Below are 8,889 nucleotides of genomic sequence, written 5' to 3' on the forward strand. Positions count from 1 at the left end.
AAAAAGTCAAAGGGGATAATCCTAGAGGACTACACCTCTCAAAGTCCAAAGGAACAAGCATTAGAAATGCAATAGGTCTCGCAGCATTAGAGTTAGTGCTTTTAGAATTGTTATTAGGTTTTTTGTTGTAAATCTTTTGCATTTTTTTTTTTTTTAGGCAATGCAAAAGAATTACAATTCAAAAAAGCAATAAGCAAATGTAAAAGCTTTAACTAAAAATCCTGCGAGACCTATAGCACTGTGTGAGGGTGAGGGGTTGAGGGTGAGTGAGGGTGGGGGTGAGTGAGGAGTTGAGTGTGAGTGAGGTGTTGAGGGTGAGTGAGGTGTTGAGGGTGAGTGTGAGTGAGAGTGAGTGAGGGTGAGGATGAGAGAGTGTTATAGTGATTTAGGGTGAGGGGTTGAGGGTGGATGAGGGGGAGGGTGAGGTGTTGAGGATGAGTGAGGATGAGTGAGGGTGAGTGTGGGGTCGAGGGTGAGTGAGGGTGACTGAGTGTGAGTTATTGTGAGTGAGGATGAGTGAGGGTGAGTGAGGGTGAGGGTGAGTCATAGTGAGTGAGGGTGAGGTGTTGTGTGTGAGGTGTTGAGGGTGATGTGTTGATGGTGAGGTGTTGAGGGTGAGGTGTTGAGGGTGAGGTTTTGTGGGTTATTGAGTGTGAGTGAGTGAGGGTGAGGTGTTGAGGGTGAGTGAGTGACGGTGAGGTGTTGTGAGTGAGTGAGGTTGAGGTGTTGAGGGTGCGGATTTGAGGGTGAGGGTGTGAGGTGTTGACGGTGAGTGTTTGAGGGTGCGGGCGACTGATGTTGAGGGGGTGAGGTGTTGAGGGGGTGAGGGTGAGGTGTTGAGGGTGTGTCATTGAGCGTGACTCTGAAGTGTAGAGTGTGAGTGAGAGTAAGAGTGAGGGTCATTGAGTTTTTTAGTGTTAGTGAGGGTGAGGTATTGAGGGTGATTGAGGGGAAGTGTTATTGTGGTATTGAGAGTTAGTGAGGGTGAGGTGTTGAGGGTTATTGATGGTGAGGTGTTGAGGGTGAGTGAGGGTGAGGGTGAGTGAGGGGGACGTTGAGGCGTTGAGGATGAGTGAGGTGTTTAGGGTGAAGTGTTGAGGGTGTGGGTGAGGAATTGAGGGTGAGGGAGGGTGATTGTGGGTGAATGTTTGAGGGTGAGTGATTGAGGGTGAGGTGTTGAGGCTGATGTTTTGTGGGTGAGTGAGGGTGAGATGTTGATGGTCATTGAAGGTGAGGTGTTGGGTGAGGCGTTGAGGGTGAGTGAAGTTGAGTGTTGTTGAGTGAGGATGAGTGAGAGTGAGAGTGAGGGTGAGTGAGTAGTTGCGGGTGAGGTGTTGAGGGTAACTGAGGGTGAGGGTGGATGAGGTGTTGAGGGTGAGGTGTTGAGTGTGAGTGAGGGGTTGATGGTGACTGAGGGTGAGTGAGGGTGTGCAGTTGAAGGGGAGGCGTTGAAGGTGAGTGAGGGTGAGTAAGTGAGGGTAAGGTGTTGAGGGTGAGTGAGTGATGGTGAGGCGTTGAGGGTAGTTGAGTGAGGTAGATTTTTTGAGTGTGAGGCATTGAGCGTGAGTGAGTGAGGGTGGTGTGTTGACGGTGAGGTGTTGAGGGTGAGGTGTTGAGGTTGAGCTGTTGAGGGTGAGTGTTGTTGCTAGTTGTTGAGTGCGGATGATTGAGAGTGAGTGTGAGTGAGGTGTTGAGAGTGAGGTGTTGAGAGTGAGGTGTTGATGGTGAGGTGTTGAGGGTGAGCTGTTGAGGGTGAGTGTTGTTGATAGTTGTTGAGTGGGGATGATTGAGAGTGAGTGTGAGTGAGGTGTTAAGGGTGAGGTGTTGAAGGTGAGGTGTTGAGGGCGAGGCGTTGAGGGTGAGTGAGGGTGAGGGTGAGTGAGGGTGATGTGTTGAGGGTGAGTGAGGGTGAGTGAGGGTGAGGGTGAGTGATAGGGAGATAAGTGTGAGGATGAGTGAGGGTGAGGGTGAGAGTTTGAGGGTGAGTGAGGGTGAGTGAGGGTGAGTCTTTGAGTCTTAGTGAGGGTGAGATGTTGCGGGTGTGTGAAGGTTGTGTGTGAGAGTGTGTGGGTGAGTGGTGTTAGTGTTAAGGGTGTTGTGTATGAGGGGTGTTAGTATGAGGTATTTGAGGGTGAGGGGGTGAGGGTGAGTGTGATGGGAGGGTAGGCATAGTGAGTGATGTTGATGGGGTAAGGGAGTGTAAGGGAGAGTGAGGGTGAGACTGAGCGGGTGTGAGCGGGTTAGTGATGGAGTTTTTGAGAGTGTGAGTGAGGGAGTGTGTGAGGTGTTGTGTGAGAGCGTGAGTGATGGGGTGTGTGAGGGGTGTGTGAGAGGGTGTGTGAGAATGTGAGTGTGTGTTAGGGTGATTGAGGGTGAATGAGGGGGTGTGAGGGGGGTGAGGGTGGGGTGTTGAGGGAGTGAGTGTGAGTGTGTGAGGGGTGATGTAGAGGGGATGAGTGTGAGGGGGTGAGTGTTAGGGGGTATGAGGGGGTGAGGATGAGCGAAGTTGTTTGCGTTAGAGAGTGTTTGAAGTGTTGTGAGTGTGAGAGTGTTGTGCTGATTTTTAGGGGAGCGTGTTTGTGTGAGGGTACGTTTTTTGAGGCTGAGGGGGTGTGTGTGTGTGAGGGTCATTGAGGGTGTGTGTGGAGTTTTTTTTTAGAGTGTGTCTGAAGGTGTTTGACGGTGTGTGAGGGTGAGGTTGTGTGAGTGTGAATTTGAGTCATTGGGAGTGAGTGGGTGTGTGAGGGTGATGGGGTGTGAGGGTGAGGGGGTGTGAGTGTGTGAGTGTGTGAGTGTGTGAGTTTGAGGGTGAGTAAGTGTGTGTGAGGCTGAAGGTGTGTGAGGGTGTATGAGGGAGATGTTGTGTTAGCGTCATTGAGCGGGTGTGAAAGAGTGTGATTGTTTTGTTGTGTGAGGGTGATGTTATGAGTGTGTGTCTATGTTAATATTAAAAAAGTTATGTGCTGTTTTTAATAAAAGGTGTCACATGTCCCCTTTCTATGGCTTCTGTTTAATGTGTATATTAGTATGTAATGTACGTGTGTATGTATTGTAGTAAGTGTGTTATTTTGTGTTTACGTGTATGTGGAGTCCCTTTTTTATTTTCATGTTAAAATGGCCGACGTATTGCGTCACGTCGACGTCTGTTATGTTTAGCGGTCTAGTTTTTTTTTGACTTGTGTGTGTATTTTGTTTACGTTTTTTTTTAGCCAATCGGAGCGCGACGTTTTTGACGTAGCGTTCCGATTTGCATACGTCAACTGTGGAATTCCCCATAGATCGCGAATGTTGGTGCGCGGAAGGCGTGTTCTTGTTCCTGTGGTGTTGGTGCGTCGTTTGACAGGTAAGAATGTAATTCTAAGTTTCTTTTAATGTAATGTACTGTAGTATATATAGTATGTTAAAGTTAATTATTTGCGAAATGTATTTATTTAGCTCGTAATATTATAAAATGTTTGTAATGTAACGTAAAAATTTGTTTTTTATTGGCGATATGTAAAGCATATGTATTGTTAAACTGTAATGTAAAGTATTAATTTGTTTTTTGTGCTAATTTGACGAACAAAAGGTGTTTGTATATTTTTCACGTGCTAAATGTGTTTTATAATATATTGATGTAAGTTGTGTTTGCATAATCGATGTGATATGTATTCTTAAACAGTAATGGAATGTATTATTTTGCTTTTTGTTGGTAATTTGACGTACATAAGGTGTTTGTTTAATTTGAAGTGCTAAATGTGTTTAAATATATTGATGTAAGTTGTGTTTGCATTATCTATGTATGTGATGGTGAAGTAGTCGGATAATTTGTTAGTGACGTACTTGAAGTATGAAATGAAAGTTTGTGTATTTGCTGACTGTAGTATTTTTAGCAATGTATGAACGACATGTACAGTGAAGTAATGTGTTATTCGTTTGCTTTTTGTGACTAAATAGTTCTATGTTTGTAATATGTTTCTTCAATCCGAACAAATTTTGTCAGGATAAATGCAATTGTGATATGCGTATCTCTTTTTGTGTAACTGTAGACTATTGTATTGAATGCGTCCCATTTTCCGGATGAATCGTTCTTGTTTGTTTCCCTCACAAAAATTTGACTGTTTCTGAATGTGTTTTTTTTAGTTATATTATATTTTTATTACATGGAATTCCGTGTGAAGAAGTGCTATTGTTGTATGCGTCCGGTTTTTGTTGGTGTAACTGTTGACTATTGTCTTTAATCCGTCCCATTTTCCGGATGAATAGTGATTCTTTATTGTCCGTTGAAAAAGTTGGCTGTTTCACTGGTGTCTTTGTACATCCTCGTTCTCCCTTACTGACACATATTTATAATTGTTTCCTTTGTGTATTATTGTTGTAATATCGTACGAATTAGATTTTGTTTTTGGGCCGAAGACTCATTAACATCCTTGCATCCTTTTAGGTCAATTATGTTAATTTTTTTTTGTGTCTAACGTATGTGCTGCAGTACTCGGTCGACCCCATTGTTTTCCGTTCTGAAATTTCTTTATGTGTAAGAAAAAGGGCTAACATTAGTAAAATGTCAGAGTGGGTGAATGCTGCAGAGTGGGTGAATGCTGCAGAGTGGGTGAATGATGCAGATGGGTGAGGAGTTGAGGGTGATTGAGGATGAGTGTTGAATGAGTAGTTGAGGATGAGGTGTTGATGTTGAGGGTGAGTTAGTATTACGGGATGATGGTGTGATGGTGAGGGTGAATGATGGTGGGCGAGTGTGAGTTAGTGAGACTTTTTGAGAATGTGTGTGGGTGTGTGCGGAAGTGTAATTGTTTGTGAGGCCGTGTGTGTGTGAGGGTGGGGGTGTGTGAGTGTTGTAGCATGTGCAGGTGTTTTTTAGTGGTCATTTAGGTGAGTGTGGGTGAGTGTGAAAGAGGGTGAGGTGTTGAGGGTGAGTGAGTGTGAGTGAATTTGAGGGTGATAGTGAGTGTAGATGAGTGTGAAGTGTTGAGGGTGAGTGAGGGTGAGGGTAAGGTGCTGTGGGTGAGTGAGGGTGAGGTGTTGAGGGTTATTGAGGGTGAGTTGTTGAGGTTGATTGAAGTTGAGCGTTATTGCGGGTGAGATGTTGAGGGTGAGTGTGTGTGACTGAGGGTGAGGGCTTGATGTTGAGTGAGGGTGAGTGATGGTGAGGGTGAGTGAGGGTGTTGAATTGTGGGTGAGGTGTTGAGGGTGAAGTTAGTGAGGGTGAGGTGTTGAGGGTGAGGGTATGAGGGTGAATGAGGGTGAGGTGTTGAGGGTGAGTGAGGGTGATGTAGTGAGTTAGCACGTTGATGTGTTATTTTCGTGTGATTTTGCTTAGTTTTGTGTTTTTTTGAACAGTATGTGAATTTTTTCGCCGTGATGCATTTTTTTGTGTGTGTGTCTTGTTGTAGTGAAAATTGTTATGTATGCAAAGTTTATGTTCTATTTGTATGTTTTCTTTTTTTTCTTTTCTTTATTTCAGGCAATGAGCTTCTACGATCGACAGGTAATGACAATTAATTTTTTAAATTATGAAAGAGTGTCTTTGTGACTTTGATACTTGTGTTTATGCATTTGCTTATTGTAAAGCTAATGTAATTATAGTTTTAGGTCTTTGTGCTCGAAATTTACTTTCTGACTTCGTTCTTGCATTAGACTGTTTTTGTGCATTTTCATACCGGCTGCTATTTCGGTGTATTTGTTGCCATGGATTGAGTTCCGTTTTGCCGTACGTGTTTTTTGGTCAGTTTTGGCTTGTATTTAGTATTTTTCTTGTCCAAGGGATCCCTGAAGTCCATTTCTGCAGCACACAGCAATTGCACATTATTAATATTTGGCACCCCCACAGTACCATTGAGCAACATCACATTATCACTTTTGCCCACTAGAGCCGTATTTAGTACACCCCCAGTGTCATTTAGATATAGTACTGCAGTACTGTACAGCTGCAAAGCATGCTTCTTTTGCTGTAATTGTGTATTGAAGGTAAAAAAAAATGTCCTAAAGCGTGCACTTCTGGCTGGTGGTGTGTGTGACTGTTGAAAGCGTGGACTGATGCCTGTTTGTGTGCATGTATGCATGTTGAAAGGATGCACTGCTGACTGATGTGTGTGTACGCCTGGTGAAAGTGGCCATTGCTATCTATTGGTGTATGTGCCTGTTAAAAGAGCACATTTTTTTTTTTGTATGACATTTGCCTGTTGAGTAATGCTGTAGTGGTAATGATTGGTGCTTTGGTGTTAAATGTTTGTGTGTGGTTGTAGTGTGATAGTGTGTTTTTGTTGAATGATACTGTTTGGTTGGTCTAGAGTGATGTTGGTGTGTTGCTGAGTGATGTTAGTGTGGTGCTTAGTAATGCTGTTGTTGTGATGTGTTGTTCTGTGCTAGTGATGAGTGGTGCTGTGTTGGTGTTTAATAATTACCAGCACAGCATATCTCAGCACCAGAACAGTTGCACTTCTCCCAACAATGGCATCACTGATGTCCACGAATGCAACACGCAGCAATTCCACTTTATCATTCTGCACCCCCGCAGTACCATTGAGCAACAATACAGCATCACTCTGCCCCACCACAGCCCCATTTAGCTACCGAACAGTGTAATTCATACATACTACAGCAGTACTGATGACTTGTGTATATACGCCTTGTGATAGAGTACATTGATGTGTGTGTGTGTGTGCTTGTTAAAAGAATCAATTTTTTTATTGTATGAAGTTTGTCTGCTGAGTAATGCTGTAGTGGTGATGAGTGGTGCTGTTGTGGTAATTGTTTTTGTGTGTAGTTGTAGTGTGATAGTGTGTTGTTGTTGAATGATGCTGTTGTGGTGGGGCAGAGTGATGTTGGTGTGTTGCTGAGTGATGTTAGTGTGGTGCTTAGTAATGCTGTTGTTGTGATGTGTTTTTCTGTGCTAGTGATGAGTGGTGCTGTGTTGGTGTTTAATAATTACCAGTACAGCATAACTCATCACCCCTACAGTTGCACTTCTCCCAACAACGCCATCACTGATGTCCACGAATGCAACGCGCAGCAATACCACTTTATCTTTCTGCACCCCCACAGTACCATTGAGCAACAACTCAGCATCACCTTGCACTACCACATGTGTTGTTCACACAACAACAGTCTCATTTATACCTACTACAGCAGTACTGATGACTGTTATGTGTGTATGCCTGGTGATATTTCACATTGATAGCTGTTGTTGTGTCTGACTGTTAAAAGCGTTGAAGTTTGTATTGTATGACCTTTGTCTGCTGAGTCATGCTGTGGTGGTGATGAGTGGTGCTGTGGTGGTAAGTTTTTGTGTCGTTGTAGTGTGATAGTGTGTTGATGGTGAGTGTGGGTGAGGTGTTGAGGGTGAGGGGATGATGGTGTGATGGTGACGGTGTGAGGGTGAGGGTGAGTGATTGTTGGCGAGGGTGAGGCTCTGAGTCTTATTGAGAATGTGAGTGGGTGTGCGAGGATGTGTGAGATTGTGTGAGTGTGGATGTGTGTGAGGGTGGTGGTGTGTGAGCGTGTTGGCATGTGAGTGTGTGGTAGAGCTTATGAAGTTGATTGAGGGTGTGTGAGTGTGTGAGGGTGAGTGAGGATGTGTGATGTTGAGGATGTGAAGGTGTGTGAAGGTGGGGGTGGTTGAGGGTGCCTGAGTGTGATTGAGGGTGAAGCGTTGAGGGTGAGTGAGGGTGAGGTGTTGAGGCTCAGTAAGGGTGAGGGTGGGTGAGCGTTAGTGAGTGAGGGTGATTGAGTTGATGAGGGTGATGTGTTGATGTTGAGTGAGGGTGATGTGTTGTGGTTGAGTTAGGGTGAGTAGTTGAGGGTGAGTGAGGGTGAGGGTGAGTAAGGGTGAGGTGATGAGGGTGAGGGGCTGAGGGTGAATGAGGGTGAGGTGTTGACGGTGAATGAGTGTGAGGGTGAGTGAAGTTGAGGGTGATGTTTTGTGAGTGATGGTGAGTGACGTTGAGGGTGATTGAGGGTGAGTGGATGATGGTGTGAGGGTGAGGGTGAGTGATTGTGTGTTAGGGTGAGGGTGTGAGTCTTATTGAGAATGTGTGTGGGTGTATGAGGATGTGTGATAGTGTGTGAGTTTGGGTGTGTGTAAGGGTGGGGGGTGTGTGAGGGTGGGGGCATGTGAGGGTGTTGTTGAATGCTGTTCTATTTGTATGTTTTCTTTTTTTTCTTTTCTTTATTTCAGGCAATGAGCTTCTACGATCGACAGGTAATGACAATTAATTTTTTAAATTATGAAAGAGTGTCTTTGTGACTTTGATACTTGTGTTTATGCATTTGCTTATTGTAAAGCTAATGTAATTATAGTTTTAGGTCTTTGTGCTCGAAATTTACTTTCTGACTTCGTTCTTGCATTAGACTGTTTTTGTGCATTTTCATACCGGCTGCTATTTCGGTGTATTTGTTGCCATGGATTGAGTTCCGTTTTGCCGTACGTGTTTTTTGGTCAGTTTTGGCTTGTATTTAGTATTTTTCTTGTCCAAGGGATTCCTGAAGTCCATTTCTGCAGCACACAGCAATCGCACATTATTAATATTTGGCACCCCCACAGTACCATTGAGCAACATCACATTATCACTTTTGCCCACTAGAGCCGTATTTAGTACACCCCCAGTGTCATTTAGATATAGTACTGCAGTACTGTACAGCTGCAAAGCATGCTTCTTTTGCTGTAATTGTGTGTTGAAGGTAAAAAAAAATGTCCTAAAGCGTGCACTTCTGGCTGGTGGTGTGTGTGACTGTTGAAAGCGTGGACTGATGCCTGTTTGTGTGCATGTATGCATGTTGAAAGGATGCACTGCTGACTGATGTGTGTGTACGCCTGGTGAAAGTGGCCATTGCTATCTATTGGTGTATGTGCCTGTTAAAAGAGCACATTTTTTTTTTGTATGACATTTGCCTGTT

The 8,889-nt window shown here is 44.2% G+C and overlaps 1 pseudogene; it reads left to right on the forward strand.

The window, feature by feature from the left end:
• LOC147747595 (uncharacterized) overlaps nt 1-8,286 on the forward strand; it is a 34,149-nt pseudogene extending 25,863 nt beyond the window's left edge.
• Nucleotides 8,287-8,889: the final 603 nt, after the last annotated feature.

This window comes from Lissotriton vulgaris, chromosome 1_1, assembly GCF_964263255.1.
Source record: "Lissotriton vulgaris chromosome 1_1, aLisVul1.2, whole genome shotgun sequence".
NCBI lineage: Eukaryota > Metazoa > Chordata > Amphibia > Caudata > Salamandridae > Lissotriton > Lissotriton vulgaris.